At 43.5% G+C, this 19,842-nt stretch overlaps 1 protein-coding gene across 1 annotated transcript in view; it reads left to right on the top strand.

Annotated features, from left to right (window-relative positions):
- Positions 1 to 3,166: 3,166 nt before the first annotated feature.
- LOC144721227 (contactin-2-like) overlaps positions 3,167 to 19,842 on the top strand; it is a 120,131-nt gene continuing 103,455 nt past the window's right edge. The window contains exon 1 of the mRNA XM_078598673.1: positions 3,167 to 3,260. The gene's annotated coding sequence lies outside the window, so the exon portion shown is untranslated. The remainder of the gene's footprint in view (positions 3,261 to 19,842) is intronic.

Here is a 19,842-nt window from a genome sequence, read left to right as displayed (position 1 = left end):
CCCGCTCACGGCCAACACCAAGTGACGATTATCTGAACCGGTCATGGGCCTCCCCTAGGTCGACGCAGCCTCAAATGAGTACCTGGTGGTGTGTGTAAGCATCGCCACTGGGGAGACAAAGGCGGTCGGGCGTGGTGTTTGCCACCCACCCCCTCGTGTACCGTTCCGCCCTTCATAGGTGCTCGCTAACAGCACTTGCCCCTACAGTCTGCTAAGGCTACACGGGGGATCTTTGTTTTTATTTGTGGACAATTTCGAGGGGAGCTCGCGATCAAGAATGTGGAGTGGACAGTTGATGGGACTTAGCCGAGGGAGATGTGTTGTCTCTTTGCCTTCAAATGGAAACAAATAGTCGGCAACGTTTCGGGCAATGGCCCTTCATCATTGCAGCGCTATTGGCGAACGTGTCGAGTTTATTTGTTTTTGTCATTCGTGCTTGTTGCATCACTCCCAACGCAGTGTCGCCAAATGATGTGTCGATGTATATGGTGTGAGTGTGTGAGAGACTCGACGGTTTGTCGGCTACACGGGAGGTGGGGCTGGTGGTGTCGTCTTTCCGTGTTTGTAGGGTCGGAAGGGACGGTGTTTGTTCAGGAGATGGAGGATGGGATCGCGTGAATGGTAATTATGAGAGGGCAATTGGTGCAATGGAGGAGAGAGAATGTGTCAGATCAAGGCCGTAGCCATTGAGTCAACATTGGGGGGGACTAAATCTTCCAGGGGGTCTGGGGGTCCCCCCCCCAGAAAAAAAATCTAAATTTGAAAAGATTTTCCTGCCTAAAATATTTCAAAATTCAATAACACATGGGGCGGACTTTTTATTTATTTTTTACAATAATGTCTAATAGTGTATTGTATTACATTGCTCTGTTTTTTCTGTTTTACCTTTTCTTGTTTCATGGTATGTAATGACAGAGATTAGGGATTAATAAAGTACAACCATAACCACAATCATATAAACAGAAATCTATGCATTGTTATATGAAGACAAGTCCAGATATTGTGCCCAATGTTTAGCGAATTGTTGTTTTTATTTACATAGCATAGCAATTATTTTTAATATTTTTATAGCAATATATTGGGGGGGACATTTTGAGCATATTTGAATATTGGGGGGCGGATGTGTCCCCCCCAATATATATTATAATTATGGCCTTGTGTCAGATGGACCTTGGAGCATGTGCGTGCAAGATGCGATGGGGGAAGTGTGAGTGAGATGGCAGTGAGAGGTTTGCGTGTACGCGGATGGGTGTCGCGTGTGGAGGGGCAGCTGGAGGCAGTCGCCTTCCAGCAACAACGGAGGGCGGAGGAGCGACGCTCACAACAACGAGCGGAGGGCCGGGTGATTAAAGCGCAGCTAGTAGGGGGGCACAGGTGGTGCCATCGGCCAATCATCTCAGTCAGTCGACCCACGGCACCTGCTGGGTCTGCATAGCTGTCAACCCACACGGTTTACCCCGTATTTTTGTCCAGGCAAATTGAGTGTTCAGGTCCAAACGGCGTACAAATGCTTAAATACAGCAAACAAAAAAATATATATTTGTGTTTCTCCCTTGTGATGGGGCTTTGTCGGATGAACGTTGAGATTTATAAAGGGCACGGGGTGACCAATAAGGTCAGACTTGGTCTGTAATAAGGTAGGGCACTGATAAGGGGTTGACAGCTGTGGGTCTGCCCCGTGACCTCCACACTCCACGTTGTCGTGCACCTAGCCTGGCACAGGCGCCCCGGATTACGTCGCCGCCGCCACTTAGTGACGAACGGTGCTCGCTGCTGCTGTTGTGCGATTGAAGGAGGGGTTAACAATGTGAGTGCGAGGTGGAGGGAAACCGCGAGATGGAAGGGGATGGGGGTCGATGTGGATGCTGTTCGTGTTTGTTCTGTACAGTGGGGAGCGGTGGTGCAGCGGTTAGCGCGCCACGAACACGAACACGTGGGCTGAACGATTAATTGATTTCAAATCGAAATCGCAATTTTAAACAAGGCTGCGATTATTTAGCGATTTGAAAAGTCTTATTACTTTCTTCTTGGAATTGTTTTCTTTTTGACTATTATAATTTTATTTTATTTAACTTAACAATTATTCTGTTTGATTGTTCTATTTCAATTAAAACATTTAATAAATAAGTTGGAAGCAATTCATAGATTTTAAGTTCTCATCCTTGCATTAGAATATCTAGAGCAGTTCATATTTTGATGGTATCATGTGGCCATGTTCCATCACATGTTATAAATCTATTACACAGTGAATATTGAACTGTAGCTTGACTATACATTTTTAAATTGCAAATCATTTAGCAATATCGGTTAGAAAAATCGCAAATAGATATTTTACCCAAATCGTTACGCCCTAACGAACACGGCCACCCGATTATCTGAACCGGTCCCGGGACTCCCCTAGGTCGACTCAGCCTCAAATTGAGTACCTGGTGCGTAAACACATCGCCACTAGGGTGAGACAAAGGCGGCCGGGCGTGGTGCTGGCCCACCCACCGCCTCGTGTACCGTGCCAACCTTCATAGGTGCTCGCAAACAGCACTTCAATGAATGTCGATTTAAAGCTTTCGTGACTGCAGGGATTCATATTCTTGGTTCTTTCGGTAAAGTCACATATCAGGGAAATAATAAAATAATAAAAATAAAACAATAAAATTCTCACGATGATTGCTTGTGTTGCAATCGAAACGTCGTGATAATTTTATTGTTTATTTTTTATTATTTCCCTTCTACGTGACTTTACCTAAAGAACCAAGAAGATAGCACTCTAATGCTCATCCCGTGAGGCTGTTAAAAGGCGATGGAGAGGGAGGAGGTGGCCTTGCATTTGTATGGAATACTGCCGGAGGAGTGGGGGAGGGGGTGCCTGAGAGATCGAAAGTGCAGGAGATGAAAGAGAGATATTTACCTACGTGACTTTACCCCAAAAAAACCTAAGAGTATGAATCCTTGCAGTCACGAAAGCTTCAAATCTAGAATGCAGGAGATGAGTTCCGAGCGGAGCAGCGATTGTGCTTTGGCACGATCTACGAGGTGGAGGGGAGGTTTGGTGGTAATGGGTGGGAGGTTTTGCGGGATTGCATTGGGTGCGTGCAGCCTGGCGGAGGGAGGAGGAGGATGATGATGACGTGTGCGCGTATCTTTGTGTGCTGTGCGTTGTTCTGTGGGGCTGGGCTAAGTCACATGGTCCACGCGGCTTTATTAAACCCCTGAGCTCAGAGCTTGGACCCGCCCGACATCAGCACTGGCTGACATCCCTATCGGTACGTTGCTGCCCGTGCGCTTCTCTCCTGCACGCAGCACCCAGCACGCATTCTCCATCCACAGCGCAGCAAACACTAACAAACCACACACACACAGTCACACACCCCTTGGACAATGCCCCAGCTGTTCGCATGCAGTCGACGCGGGTTTCGTGATGCTAACGCGTAGAGATTAGGATGCTGTTGGTTGTGTTTTCCGAATGAATCGTGGAGCCCCCGCGGTGTGATGATGTATTTATTGCACGCACGCCGGCTTGTGATGTCCGCTGTGGATGATGACAGTGGATTTGCATAGCCTTGGGATGTTCACTCGCTCACCGTGTATCCACGTATATAGTGTGTTTGTGTATTTACTCTAGAATGTGTATTGTTCTTTGTTGTGCATTGTCTATTTTTGGTTTTAGCTAATACTGTACTGTATTGCATTCATTTGACATTGTTTACCGATTTACAAAAAAAGTGATTTATGCACAAGGGCTTTCTTTTTAGTTTCTCGTTGCATTTGTACCGTTGTGAGAAAATGTACTGCGTGTACTGTAGATTAAAAACAAACTATTTTAATATTGAGCGTCACTAAACAGCAACTATATTTAAATTATCAGTGTGAAACCTTTTCAAAAATGAAAGGTATATATATTTTTTAAAACAGCAGAGCTGTACTTAATCATGAAAGAAAATAACTCGACTTTTGTTCCAACTAGAATTCGATGCTCATCCTCTGATAGGGTCGTGGTAGAATTTGCAGGAGCCAGTCTCTCCATAGTAAAGTAGTATTTTCACGTAAAATCTAATTCAAATTATATTTGTATGCTAGTATGAGCAATTTAGCATTACTCATCTCCATTGGTGGTCATAAGCCAGTTGTGGAAATTCCACATTCCCATGGCAAAGGTCCGCCTTTCCTTAGAACAACCACTATTGACCTCCCACAAAAGCGGTGTTCATTTTACCATCCTTGGAGGGATGATGGGCTGGGCTGATCAGGGATAAGGTGTTTAATTCGCAACCTTTCGATTGTGACTGGGTTGCTTTTAACCGCAGTGCCCTGTCTGATGTAATATACCGTACTACTTACAGTACAGTCTGTGCAATTAGAATGCATCCGAGAGGACGAGCACTGGAGGAGATTCAAGAATGACATGGGTTCGTGTTCAGGTGCTAAGTGGTTTCCAGTATTACTTTGCAGGATGGTGAGAGGTGGCAGTAGCTTGGGAGACCTTCATCCAGCAGTGGATTGATCATGGCTAATGATATAGCGCAATTACCGTACCGCAGAATATTATATTCAGATGAATAAAACATTAAGTTGTGTGTGCTGCACTATATTTGTGTACTGTGTGTTGTTGCACTGACTGCATTTACTTCTGCGCGATGGTTTAACATCTCAGGTCTCTCTCGCTAACGAGATATTCTTGCCTCTGCTGGTTTTACATACAGTGGATATGTTCAGGTATATAATAAAGCGTTGGCTACATACAAAGATCTCCCTATGGCCTGTAACAGACTGTTGGGGCAAGTGCTGTTAGCGAGCACCTATGAAGGGGGCCGAAACGGCAAACAAGGGGGTGGCGTGGCCAACAACCACATACCCCGACCGCCTTTGTGTCATCAGTGCTGATGTTTACACACCGGTTCAGATAATCTTCATTGGTGTTGGCCATGAGCGGGAATGGAACCGCTACACCACCACTCGACCCCTACATATACACTACATACTACATACGCACTACATACCTCTATACATCCGTCATGGCGTGTGAGTTTTTTTGCGAATAATGGAAAATAAACCGAACTCTGTGCCGTATCCAGCTGCCAAGGAAACGAATACCACACGGGTATTGTTTTTGAGGTACACTTAGGAACCTTGTGCATTTTCTCTACTTTCCAAATTATTTATTTTCAGTTGTGAGCCAGGAAATGATTCATGCGTCAGATTTTCAGGGGCAGAAAAAACAAACATGCTTGACTGCAATTTGATGCCTTGTAGTGGAAAGTGCTGGTAATCCACTCGTCGGTCCTTACATCATTTCTAAATTCGGTTATTTTTTCCCAGAGAAAAATATGGTAATTTTTTTTATTGTGCAGAATCATTGTATAATGTATGCACTTTATTACTTGATGTTATGCCCCACGTAAATATATCACGTCGTATGATTTGCTGATCGAGTAAAGGTTTATGTATACAGTATAGTGCATCTATAATGAACTCCTCTTGTCTGCAACTCCTATTATTCGTAACTGCTGTCGGGTCTGCAAAAATCCCTATAATCAACGTCCCTATTTATCTCAAGTATTACCCATAATACATAGAGAAGGTGCTTCCTAATACTCATAATTATTTCACAGACAAGAGGAATCACGTGGAAAATTCATCCTATTGTCCGTGGAGTCATCCGCGGGTATGGATGTTACATCATCATTCCTATTGTCCACAATTTTTTTTGCGGATGAGAGTAACGTGGCAAATTCATGTTATTTTTCGCGGGGTTATCCTGCGGATAAGAGGCGTAAAATCGTGGATACCCCCGCAAATAACAGAATTCGCGCAATTGGGCCTCCATATCACCGTAGATAAGAGGAGTTCTCTGTATTTGCGTGTGTGCACAGTGTGTGGACAGTATCGAGAATTGTGTTTTTTGTAAATGGATACAAATATTAATTCAATGCTACTTTATATTACATCGTGGCCTTATGGTAGTTGCCATCTCAAAGCACCTTGCAAGGTTACGATCACCCAAGCGCAAGAAAGAACTTGTAGGATTACATTTAAAAAACACCGACCTAGAAATAGATTTAAAATGAGTATAATTTACACGTGAAAAATAAGCAACTTACCAACACAAGTAAAAACATCTGGAGGTGTTTATAATAATATTTCGCAATGACGGGGTTTTATAGACAAAACAAAAACGTATTATTTGGTCCAAATATCTTCTTGTCCAAAGGGAACTCTCCTCCGATCAGTAGGCATGAAACAAATAAATTACTTCTGTAACTTGCCTGCCACAACTGTTGCAGACCTTCTATACCAGATTACTCGCAGCCCTTCCTTTGTGTTTCGGTTCATTTAAATAGAAAGGAACTCCGCTCTTTCGGTTATTCGTGTTGAGTTAAGGAAGTCATTGGTTATGTGTTAAGGTGTAGAGTTTGGAGTCGTTTTCGGGTTGGGCCAGTGGTGCCCAAGGCCTTAACCCCCTCCTCCCAATAAAATGCAATCATTAATGTAATCAGTAATTTTTATCTACGCCACATCACTGCGGTCATTTTAATGCATTTTGCCTTTCATGACAATGTGAGATTTACACCATTGGCTCAAGACTGCCAGTGCAGAGGACTACCCCATTTATTATTTGAGCAATGGGTTTAAAAACAGAACACACAGCAAAATGTCCTTAATGTACAATACAATACTTAAATGTATAGCACTATGCCACATTTCTATATTATTCATTATATACAATGTATTTTCTGCACTGCATTTTGACGGGCATTTTTGAGCAATTCACACCCCACCCTGCATACAAATACAACTGCTCAGGCAGCTGTACTGGTACAATTATTCAACTAGTGTTTGCTTGTTCCACTGATAAGTTCTGTTCTTATTTAACAGAAGGTAAACAATGTTTTCCAGTGTAGACATCTTGCCAAACATGATTTTAAATTACTGTATATGTTGGGCCAAACACCGGCTGCTTGAAAGCCAAAACATGTTTTTACATGGTAATATAATTTTAATGTGATCGCCAATAATATCCCAGTTTTTCTCTTGAGTCAAGAAGTAAAGATGTGCTTGATGAACACCTTCGTTCAACAGAATATCATATTGTGTCATTGAACGGCTGTGAAAGATGGCACCACAGATTTATTCTGGAGGAACTTCATAGGCATCTCTTGCTCATCACTAGATATCACTTCTTAATTCTCTGGGAAGATTAATAAGCCACATGCAAGTAATCTAATACATTTTTGACATTTCAAGATCTCACGTATGGGCTTCACGAAATAAATTGTAACACCAATCTCATAGTTTTATTTTTTGGTAGTGATCGGTCGCAGTGCTACAAGGCAGTAATAGGGTGAGATCTGTGTCCATGATGTCAGTTGTGCTCGTTTAGTGCCCCCCCCCCAACATGGCCATCATGAGCCTCATGAATTACCACAAAGACAAAGATCCCCTGTATAGCCTCAAGTACTGGAAGCGAGCACTTATGAAGGTGAGGCACTCAGAGGGGTGGGTGGCCAGCACCACGCCCGGCAGCCTTTGCCTCCCCAGTGGCGATGTTTATACAACACACCAGGTACATCGTGAGCGGGCATTTAACTCGGGTCGCCAGGTTCGTAGCGCAGCATGCTGCACAGCGTACTACGCAATTGCTCCCCATGGACAAATACAAAGATCGCCCCTATAGCCGTAACAGACTGTAGGGGCAAAAGCTGTTATTGAGCACCTATGAAGGTTGGCACGGTATTACGAGGGAGTGGGTGGCCAACACCACGCCTGGCCGCCTTTGTCTCCGCAGTGGTGATGTTTACACACCGTACCAGGTACTCATTTGAGGCTGAGTCTACCTAGGGGAGGCCCAGGACCAGTTCAAATATTCGTTACTGGTGTTGGCCGTGTGCGGGAATCGAACTGGTGGCCAGGTTCGTAGTGAATTGCGCTAACTGCTGCGCCACCGTTCCCCATGAACCACCACCACACACGCCTAGTTTTTATTGTGTTTCTTTACTGCTGCTGCTGCTCTCACAGAATCCATTTTGATTTTGTGAGAGGAAGAACGTGAAACGAAGAGCGTGGCGCGCTTATTAACGTGCCCTGCTCCAGCCGAACCAGGTCCAGGCGGGGGGAGAGTGGCTGCTCGCACATTTGAAATGGCTCCGTCGGAGAAATGATATTGAGTGAGCCTTCCCCAACAAAATGGTCTGCTTTTTAATGCATGGCGGATTTTAATTGGTTTAATGCAAATTTGCATTACTGTAAGCGCTGAATGGGAGTAAAGCAAAATCTGCCCCAACGATAAACGCAAATCCATACTTGCTCACATCCTAGCGAACTCGTTTTTTAAAAGCTATTCCGCATATGTGGGCTAAGCCTCTGGAGACTGTCACATCCCAACAGCAAGCGACATTTTATCAACAGCACAAAAAATGTGGAATTTGAGACTTGTGAATAAGTTCTGTTCAATACCCTTCACTTAATCACGTGAAAATTCATCATAATTTTTTCATAATAAAGGTTTTTGGGTTATATTGTGTAAATATGAATGTGTCGTAGCCCTCCACCACTCGACACAGCCACGAAGGTGTGTCACGTAAACAACGCGCCAAACAATTAATACTTGCCCAGACTAAATCGAGAATCCATTGAAATTGAGAGAAATACAAATCACTCTGACAGCTACAGGCCTGGTGCGGCCTGAAAGCGTATTATAAAGTAACTAGCCTTTTGCCCATCAAAGGCCTTGTGTATTTCAGTAAATCTGAAACTTACAAGCGAAAAGCAGACCGCAACGTGATATTCATTGCATCAATTCGTGTGCAATTTGAAAGGCCGCGGTGACACAGACCTATTTCATTTGAAGGTTATAATCCCTTGTTCATCATGACGTCCTTTTTACTTCGATGTCTCAACAGCGTTACGGAGATCTCGTGACGTGAAGGTTCTGCCTTTGTAGTGAGGGTTGTGAGTTGACGCTGAGGAGAGGGGAGGAGGCGCCTCGCCCCCCCCCCATGTGGAGTGACGTCAGCCGCTTATTAGTATGAATGGAGGGGGGGGTGTCCATTTGGAAGACGTCACCTTTTCATGATTATTAATGAGGGGGGCTGGCCGCCATGGAGTGCCGTCACGCGCGGGACACACAGACATTCTTGGCTCATAGTAGTAAATACATCTTACCACTACAATTCCTTATAGAGGAAACACATGCTAATGAACTGATTAATAATCTATTATATAATCACAATACCCCCCCCTGCTCCTGCTCTTATCTTTGCACCTGATGGGTTTGGTGATGACGTCGTTCTGCTGCTGCTCTATTTAAGACCTGAAGCAGGTGGATTGCTTCACTATTCTGGCAAATCGCCAGATGATGCTGGTTGATGAAATTACCCCCGAAACTTCCTAGTCCTGATGACGAGTGCTTGTGTTGCGATTGAAACGTCGTAGTTTTTTGTAATTTTAGTTATTTTCTTGGAACCAATCTACGCATTTCCCATGAATATGCTAAATTCCTCTTGATATGCGCATTCTTTTGTTAAGGCTCTCTTCTTCTTCCACCTCCAACTCGGCTTATATATAAGCTCCTAGCTTGGCAGTGTCTCATTCTTCACCTGAAGATGGCTGCTTGCGGTGTAGCCGAAACGTCGTGAGAATTGTTTTATTATGTTTTATTTTTATTATTTTATTACTTCCCTTCTACGTGACTTTACCGAAAGAACCAAGAAGATGAATCCCTGCAGTCACGAAAGCTTTAAATCGAAATCTACGTGACTTTACCGAAAGACCCAAGAATATGAATTCTCAGCCGTCACGAAAGCTTTATGTCAAGATTCGTTCTACTCAAATTGTTAACGTTGTGGATTTACTCTCCAACACATGGGTGGGCTGAAGTAGTAACTAATTGGCGCATTGTTTACGTGACTGACAAACCTTACTGGCTTTGTCGGGTGGTGGAGGGTTACGACACATTTATACTTGCGCGATCTCGCCCAAAAATCTTTAATATGAATAATATTGGTCGTGAAAGCCTACGTGTCATCATCATTTGCTCGGGAGATTTGGCTTCAAGGATTTTGTATCGTAGAGTCGTGAGCACTTATCAAATTTATAAATTTGGAACTACGTGACCCACTCCTTAGAATCATTCGACAAGCTCTTTGAGAGTAATTTGAAAGCAAACTTCCATTCAAACTAGGGGTTACTCATACCACGAGCAGAAGGACCTCCACTAGACGGAGCTCTAGAGGGTATTTGGTTTGACACTTCACCCCACCACACGCGGACAGCCAATCGACTGTGGTGAACTTATTTATACTGCTGGGTGGACAGAGGTGGGGAGGGGTGGAGATTTAAGCAACTTAATCCCATTGTTGGCATCTCGAGAGATGGAATCGATTGGCCACCGCCTGGATTGCAACTCCACTGTGCTCCCTTTTGTTTCTAAGTGGAAAAAAAAGATTAAAACTCATTCGTTTCTAGACATTTTTATGCGTGCAGCAAACCGGTGGCCGTTTTTTCTTTTGCCAGTCGGTTAATGGCAATGCAATACAATGATTTAGGCAACCCTAATGTGACCGTGCAGATTCTAGTGTCGGGGACGATTTGCTTTATGATAATTTTGCAGCGTTAATGCGAGGTGGGTTCAAACTGATAACCCCTTGCACACTGCAGCGGCAGTATCACACGCACTAACAAGCATTGCCAATCCATACACCCAGACAAGTGTTTTAGCGTTGGGCAGTAATGTGCTACTATAATTAGATTCTGCATTATTACCTCATTTACAACGTGAAATCAGATGACCGTTACTCTACTTCGAGAGGGATATACTGGTTGGTTCAGGTTTAATGTATTATTTTCATTTTCAGAATTTGAAAATTGTTATATCTATGGGACTTTTTTGCCAGTGTCAAAAATGATAAGAAAAAATAAGAATAGGCTTTACCCTTTCTGACAATAAAACAGGTGTCAAGATGTTCAAACATCAACTAGATACCTATCGCAAGGCATGAAGTCTGCGTTAACCACACGTACTTGTGGCAATACATGCAAACGTACTTGCGCTGATAATATATGTAGTCTTTGAAACTGATTGACCTACACCAGAGACAGCCTTTTTTATGGCCGTGTCTTACAGCACTTTCCTCAATTACCTGTGAAGGCTACGTGGGGCATCTTTGTGCTTTGCCTCCCTCTCCACCTGCCCAACCCCCGGGTTCTAATTCTTTACACCTGTGAATGTCCTGTGAATGTCCTGTGATATCCTGCAGGCCGGTCTTCGTCTCCTTTCCATATAACCTGAAAGTGCACCTAGCCTGGCACAGATATTGCAATAAAGTCACCTCCACTTCGTGGTGAATGAAGTCTACTGGCGCTGCTGTCAATGTTCCACACAATACCCAAGTTCAATTCCTAATCACGACAAAAGGCATTTCTACCTGTTCTGTACCTTTTCTATGTTGACTCGGCCTTAACAGAGTAACTGATGCTGCATGCGAAAATCACCGGTATGGAGAACAAGGAGGCCAGGTGTGCTTGGTTTTCACCACCCCATCATGGATGCTTAATGGTCTCAATAGGTGCTCACTGACAGCCACTTGCCTCGGTAGTCTACTATTTGGGCAACGCAGGATGTGCGTGAGTGCGTGCAAGTGTCTGTGTGTGCACATGTGCGCCTGTAGGCCCAGTAAACCAAAGCAGGAGATTATCGTATAAAACAAAGGCGCTCTTTCATATGCATCTGTTTTGATGCCTTTTAAGCATGGATGTCTCGAAGAATGTGCGTGTTTGGTAGGAACGTCCAACATTTCGGTTGGCAAATCGTTGAAAAATGTTGGCCTGAACAAATCCGTGCGGGCGCCCATTATTTATTTATCACGTAATTCCTTGCGTGGGTGTGGTCCGGTGGCATTAGAGAACAGCTTGGTAATTGTTAAAATATTTTTCAAAATTATGCACTTTCGTTTCCCACACAGCGTTGTTGTTGTTTTACATTCTGCCGGGTAGCGCTGTGGTCTTAAGCTCTCGGCTACCAATATTTTGTGGAAGAAACTGCTCTGCAAAGCCCCACCCTTTTTTGGATACCTTTATAAATATATGAACCATGTTCCAGGCATTTACAGTGCCATCGTATAGTGCCCATCCTTGATTTTAGTGATTGAATGACGCGTCTGAGAACATGACAAAGGCCGTACACCCAAAAGACCGTTAATTGATTTTGGGCAGATATTGATCTGCATTTGGGAGGGCATTATATTAGCAGCTGGTGTTGAATTGCAAAGAGAAGCTTCATGCGGCTCCACCTACCTTGCCCTTATGTCTGATTAAGGGGTTAAGGAAGCGGAGATGGATGCTTAATGAGTAAGGCCACCGAAGTCATGGTTGCCACCTGATCCTTATGCATGTGTGTACGCTATTTCAGAAACGAATTCTCATTCGAGAGCACTCAATTTCAGCCTAGGTCCGTCATATCCAGGAAAGCCTCATTAAGTCTTGAGACTTTTTTTCAGGAGGGTACTGCATTGAGATGCTTAGCCAATTGAAATCATTAACTAATCTTGGGCATAGTGGAGGAAACCGGAGCACCCGGACAAAACCCATTCATATTAGGAGTATAAAACTTAACACTATCATCTCCTGGTCATCTATGAAATACTGGGTTTTTCGAACTTGATATTTTTTTAAGATCCACCGACCTTCTTGCCCCCGAAAGTCTGGATTACGGGTGTGCAACCACACCTGGCTTTGATTTATGAGTTTGCAGGAAGTCCATATCCATCATAAGTCTTTGAAAGAATGGGTAAGTCTGCACAAATCCCAATATTTAGTGTCGCAATTTCATTTAACAATCCATTTTTTTCAGAAAAAAAATAACGATTGCCACTCTTGGAGTTTCAGCAGTTGTCCTCTAGAGAGTCTGGCCTCGTCGTCAATGTGGAATGTCCATCACTGGCTTCTAGCCACCAGTGACTTCCACCTCATTGGTCATTTGGAAGCTGATTTTACTTCGACTTCATTGTGCAAATGAGCATTTCATTTATGGGAAGTCAAATGGGGTGCCTCTTCCATGTGGAAAGAATGTTTGAATTTCCACCACTGGTTCAAGAGCTTCCATGGAGAATTTCATTCTCTGATACTTTTTTGGAAGCAGAGACACTTTTACCTCATTGACTATATCCCACATGTGTTGCATTATTGGCATCAAGGAGAATGTAACATCTATTTATTCCATGTTGAACCCCACTAAAGCCAATATATGCAGCTTGCATTCATAAGGAACAGACCTGGAAATTTACTTTTAGTTCTTTTTTTGATGGTTATGAAATAAGCATTGTTAATAAGGCATATCTTTGACTGGGCAGTTGCCAGGTTATTTATGGTGATTTTTTTTTTATCACCGCCCGCTGGATTGCTTCACTCACTTGTGTCCTGATGAAGTGTCTTTTGACAATTAGCGACAGCAAGTTTTATCTGATGCAAATGTGAACGAAATTATTTAAATTGGAAATCACAATAATATAAAATATGAGGATTGTAAATAATATACGGGTTGGAACGCGTATTACCTTTGTTTGTGCGGTAAAATTCACTAAACTTAAATTTCCTCTGTCAGACGACCCAAACGAATTTAATTCCGAAGTAAACGGAGTTCTCTGCCTATACTAACTATTGCAGATTAAAGTATGTACGTAGAGTTTGACAGTTGAGGTGAGGTGCAGTGACGGCACTTAATGAAGGAAGACGGGATTTGGCAATGAGCTGCTGTAATAATTATTTTCATCTCCATCCCGATTGGCACGCCATCGCAGCCGCGGTGTTCATTATGCAACGAGGGGTGGCTCTCTGCAATGATCTGCTGAGCGTTCCATTTTCAAAGTGTGTGTTTCATATTAAGTGCTCCCTCCCAGTGACAGCACAGGCTGCCTGTGATGAATTCTGCAACAATTTGATTAGCAGTGTAAGCCAGCGCAATACCTTCAAGTTATGTAAAAGTGCTCATGCCAACCTAACTGCAGTCGGTGTAAGGAAGTAAAATGTTAAAAGTAACCAATGACTGTAATCCGAATTTCAAAGGCAACTATTGGCAATCCCCTATCATTGCTCAGTTTTCAGTGTGTAATCAAATTGCTCTTATCTAGCATGTGCAGGTTGATTACTTGAATGATTTGTATATGTATACTGTTTATAAAGACAATTTAAAGGAAGATAATGAGTGTCAACATCTTCGGTTAATTAATAGAATAGAAATATCCAATTCACGTCCAGTGCTCTAGATCATGAAACAAAGTCTACAATCACCCTGCATGTACAGCGTAGTTCTTTTCCAAAGCTCAATTATTATAGTTTACGGACGTTTCTCAATCAACCGCTGGATGAAGGCCTCCCTATGCTGTACCTAATTGGTCGTGGAGGTTGTTAGGCCATACTTCGCCATGCTGGTCAGTGCGGGGATGGTTCAAGGGGTTTAGGGCCAGGACCCAAGTCAGAGGTCATTCTCCATGGATGTTCGCCGTTGCCGGGAATCGAATTAAGGGTCGCCAGATTCATAATGCAGTGCACTAACCACAGTTGTCACCACTCCTACAATCCAATACAGTATATCTTTAAGCAGTCCAATATACATTAATGTGAAGAAAGTACTTCTAAAATAAATCGGAATATTGTTTTGAATGTATCGCGTAATGAGATTGCTGCATTAACCAACTTTGTTTACAGCATAAACTTTAATTATTTTAGATCGCCTTTTCTTAGGCTATAACACGGTGCACCAGGGAAAGATGAAATTATCTAACAATATGTAATTATATAAAAAGCTGTCCACTGATTGCATGTGTGGTGTGTGACCACAAACGCGCACATTAGTTCATATGTATATAATCTTGACTTTTGAGGTATAGAGCCAAGCTTAGTGTCACTCAAAAGCTAGGCGGAAAAGGTGGGGCCTTTTAAAAACATGTGGGGCCTCTAGGCATCTCTTAAAAGTCGGTGAAGATTGAATGCTGTAAATGTGAAAGGGGACATATGTATGTTGAACTTCTTTCGCACCATACATAGCCAACCATGCTAATCGGAGGTGCAGTGTTCCAAATGGGGGGGGCTGCCACAGAGAATCGACGCCTGGCAGTGATGGTCCTGGCCCTTGGTTTGGAAAGGGGGTCTTGAGTCGCGCTGTGGAGAGTTCTCCTTTGAGCAGCTGTCGTGCGTGGTTGTGGGGGCGAAGACCGATGTGGTGAACAACCAAAAGTAGAGGCGATGTTTCATGCACGCATCTGGAAGTCGTTTATGCCCATGCACACGTGTGTGCGTGCCATACTAACTGGTGTCAGAATCTGAGAAAGAACACCTATAGTTTAAACCATTTAAACTATTTTTATTTTACCAGGTAATGCCCACTGAGCTATTTCACTATATTCAGAAGTGAATTGACCATAAATGCTATCTCAACGAAGTGGCTTAACATGTGTAAATTCACAGCAGCCAAATACTCTAAACCCACGTTTCGACATGTGGAGGGAAAAACCGGAGGACCCGGAGAAAAATCCACGTGACGACGGGGAGAACGTGCAAACTCCAAATGTACAGGCATTAGGTTTGGGATCGAACCCACGACCTCCTGTCTACCAGAGGAGAGAGTGAACATCTTGGCACTGTGGCTCCCCTAAAATAAATCGTCCTAAAATAAGTTGGGTCTCGTATACAGTTCATTTACATTAGTATTGTACTCATGCGCCAAAAGCAGCCTGGAATAGTGCTGTAGGCCACACCACTCAAGCTGGCCTTCATAGATAGTCCTTAAAGAGCACTTGGTCCAACAGTTAATCCAGTCTTTTCTTTGTGTCCATAAACAATGTGAAGTAGGATTCAAACTGAGAAGCCCTGAACAATCTGCTACAGCTAAGCGATGCGTTGCCACCCACTCGGGCAGTAAACATCGCAATATTAAAAGGTCAAGTCGAAGTGTTCTCCCTGCTGAAACAAGCAATGGGTGGCACCCATCTCTGTTGACAGCCCCGAACCATTAGGAAGTTATGCACTTTTAAATATAGATGGAACACGAATTTCTTTAGAATTGCTTTTTGTGTTTGTTTTTTGTCCTTCCCCCTCCCTGCACCTCCGATTAACACAGTTGGCTCCGTACGGTGTGAAAGAAGTTCAACATATATACACACATGCATTTCATGTGCCAATATCACCCTCAATAAAGTAGGCATCAGTGCACATTACAACCGAACAGGAATGGTACAGAAGCGTGGAATGTGACAATTAGAAAGTACAAATTCTATGCATAGGACAGTTTCTTCATAGGCTGATTTTACCCCTGACCAGGATTCGAACTCGCAATGCTCACATTTGTCCAGTCGCTCTAACCACAATGGCACCAGACCAGATTACCATAAATGTAGCATTGCATTAACAACCAACCAGAAAGCACAGACCTGTAATGATGAAAGGGGGGGTGTACGTTACTGGGTTTCCATTTGATCCTTTTGGCGGTTCCCCGGGGTACCAAATATTACAAAATGGCCGAAGCAATTGAATATTTTATTTCTGGGACACTTTTTTCCAGGGGTGTACTTAACTCTGCGACTGGGGTACCAATCAATCCGAAATCAGTGCTACTCCACGATGTCCGAAACGCAGCGAGGACGATTGCGCTGAAACCCTGAACGCTCGCGGTACGCACCGTAGTAGTGCATCGTGTGCAGCTCGTCGAGATGAGTCGATGGCCGCATCGCCGACCATCAACAGACTAAAAATGACTGCATCACAGCTATATGGTCCATTGAACGTTTTGTTTGGATCGGCACAATGTATGCGATTTAAAGGTTGTTTGGAAAGTGTACTTGGATAAAATTGTATTTTGTTCTTCCAGAAAATTCTATCCAAACCATAAACAGGATAACAGGTGTACATCCCTAATTTTCTTCATGTCAACACAATGAAGGCCCTCGTGAATAAAACTTAACTACGTGTGATGAATTAAATCCAATTACAGACAGCTCAGAGATGCTGCCGCAGTGGAGTGATGATTTGTAAACTGGTCTTACAATCCAGAGGTTTCTGGATCCATCTCCCGGCCCAGACAATGAAACAATTGTTGGGTATCTTCTATACCGCCCCCACAGGCTCTGTCAACCCTGCAGTATGAATAAGTGTATGTATGTTGAACTTCTATCACATCGTACGTCGCCAACCGTGCTAATGAGGTGCGGGGAAGGAGAACAAACTTAACACAAAAAGCAGTTCTAAAGAAATTAGTTTTCAATCTCGATGATTTAAAAGGGCATAGCTCCAGTGGCTTCCTAATATCGGAAGGAAGAGCGCTACAGACTGCCGCAGAAGCACTTCTGAAAGCCTGTGATGTGGTAACCGCTTTTGTTCGATGACCAGCCAAAATCCGCTGCAAGGATGACTGGAGTTTGCGTGATGGTTTATGCTCCTTGACGAGATCAGCATGGTTATTGTAGTTCATTTGTGGCAACCGCTTTGTGTGTAATGAGTTAGTCGATTGCATGGGGTGGAGTAAAGTGTGTGTACTCCCACCTCTCCCAAGACGTTTGGCCAATGTGGAAGAGTTGGGTAGATACCCTCTCAAAGGGAATTCTCGAGCTACCTCAATGGGGAGATGCTTCTGGCGGCAGTGATATCATCAAGAAATTGCAGGGCTGCACCTTTGCCTTCGCAGACAGCTCCAGCACCGTACAATGATTGTGTAAACCACAATGCATCAATGCGCGGATCCACTTTGGCAAGTAAAGTAGTGAGTTACTCATCTCTTGTGAATTCACATATGCAATCTCGAGTTGAGTTATTTCTCCTAATTCGTAATGTAAACCCAGTGATGTTACTTTAGAAGTAGTGATGTTACATATAAGTAGTGATGTCATGTATAAGTACATAACCTTTAACGGAATAAGGTAAAGCTCCGAATATATGTGGGATATTAGGTGGCATTATATTGAATGCGAGTGTTGAAACGCATTCAAAACCTTATGCTTGTAAATTAACTGCAATTTTCACACTTTTATATGAGCTGCTTATGAGAGCCTTGGCTTGTTTTTTTAATCAGTCGCGAGGCTTTTAATTAATCCCTTGTGCTGTATATCACAAGTGATGTCAAAACTCCTTCACGAAGCACCTCCTGTTCCAGGACATTTGAATGCTCAGCAAAATACAAAGCAGAATTTTTTGCATGTGCATTAGTATTGCAACGCTGTGCTGAATAATGTTTGTTTAGAGTCCTAAGACTGTCATGTATTCCTGATTGCATAGGGATAATGCAAGTGTATTGAGCATGTATTGATGAACCCATGGCGCATGCAATGATTAATGATCTGTGAATAAACATTTTATGCACCACAGCTCACAACGCACTTACAATCTGGCTACTTATTCCAGCATTTAAATATGAAGTTCAATGGATCACAATCACGTGTAAGTACTGCAGTTGTTCATTTTCAACAGATTTTTGGCAAAACGGTGATCATAGCTCTCGAAACAAAAATCGGACAAATCGCTAAAACAGAGAGGGTTCTAGCATTTCCCTTAAGCTGTGAATGTCCCCAATAGTATCCTCTCAAGTGAGCATGGGGCAGTGTTCATTTCTCTCAGTGGCTTTCAGCCAGTGGTGGGAATTCCATGTTCCTGTGGCAGTCATAACCACCGTTCATTTTTTTCCCCTCTTTAAGGTTGTAGACTGGGGTGGGATTTCAAAACAAACATTGAATCCTTTCAGTATGCCGCACACGAGACTATCGTGCCAAATATTCGGTTATCCAGCCACACGCCTGAATTCTGAATGCCGCCACATATAAGTTTGATAAAAATCCATTTCACTTGCGTTGTTTCTCACATCGTGTGGCCATCCATTCCAAATATCCCTTGCTCCGGCCTGTGAACTAAAATGACCTTGGGAATTCTCTTTCACTTGTTAGTGCTGTGGCCAAGCCACAGAAGCCTGCTCTCTCTCGCTGAATAATTACGCTGAGTAGTGCCTGCTGTGATCTGTCACAGGGCTTATCATTTCTTACAAGCGCCCACAATTTATTTAAGAGCTCCTATGAATACAGGTCCTTTGAAAGGCATGTAGTTTGTATTCATCTCACATATGAATCGTGAAGCCCGCTGCTGCGCGTCTCGCTTGCAGTCATAAAATAATTCAATGCAGCACAGGTGTATACTCGCTTTGTTGTCCTCATCGACACAGCAGCACTGAACTGCTCATTACGTTACAATGGGCGGATGGCGCTGTGGGCAGCTTATATTGTACACAAACAAAATGTTGCTGGTTCAATTCCTGGCCGTGTGTCTACTTGGTCCACACATCTGTCCTCCGTTGATAACACGTGTCCTGCTTTGGAAGAAGGGGGTAAGTTGGTCACGCTATGGAAAGACTGGCCCCTGAAATAGTATTGTGAAATTTCTACTGTTTGGCTCAGGACCGCGAACGGAGACAGGTGCCATCCACACTCGTTGGCGCAGGCAGACGCTGGCGCATACTGCTCGTCCGTTTTGCGGGAGATGCAACACCTTACCATACCATTCCCCTGGCTGTAATTAAAGGAATATAAAAGCTATAGAGTCGTATCTCCTATAACGCAGTAGTTAGGTTCCTGAAGAAAACCGCGTTATGGGAAAATAACGCGGTGTTCTAACAATATAGGGTAAATCACAGTCCACGATAACACGTGAGATGCGTACACAGGCTGAACAAAGACTGAGGCACGTGGGTAGCTTCTAGAAGCATCCAACAGCATCCCACCTTGTGTGATGCTACGCCGAGGCAGCCGCACAACCGCTTATTCCTACTCGCATGACGTAGTTCTGTTCACTCAATCGCGTTATATCCAATTCGCATCTGCG

This window comes from Lampetra planeri, chromosome 11 (genome assembly GCF_965212315.1).
Source record: "Lampetra planeri chromosome 11, kcLamPlan1.2.h2, whole genome shotgun sequence".
NCBI classification, from domain to species: Eukaryota; Metazoa; Chordata; class Hyperoartia; order Petromyzontiformes; family Petromyzontidae; genus Lampetra; species Lampetra planeri.
This window is presented reverse-complemented; position numbering and strand designations above follow the sequence as displayed.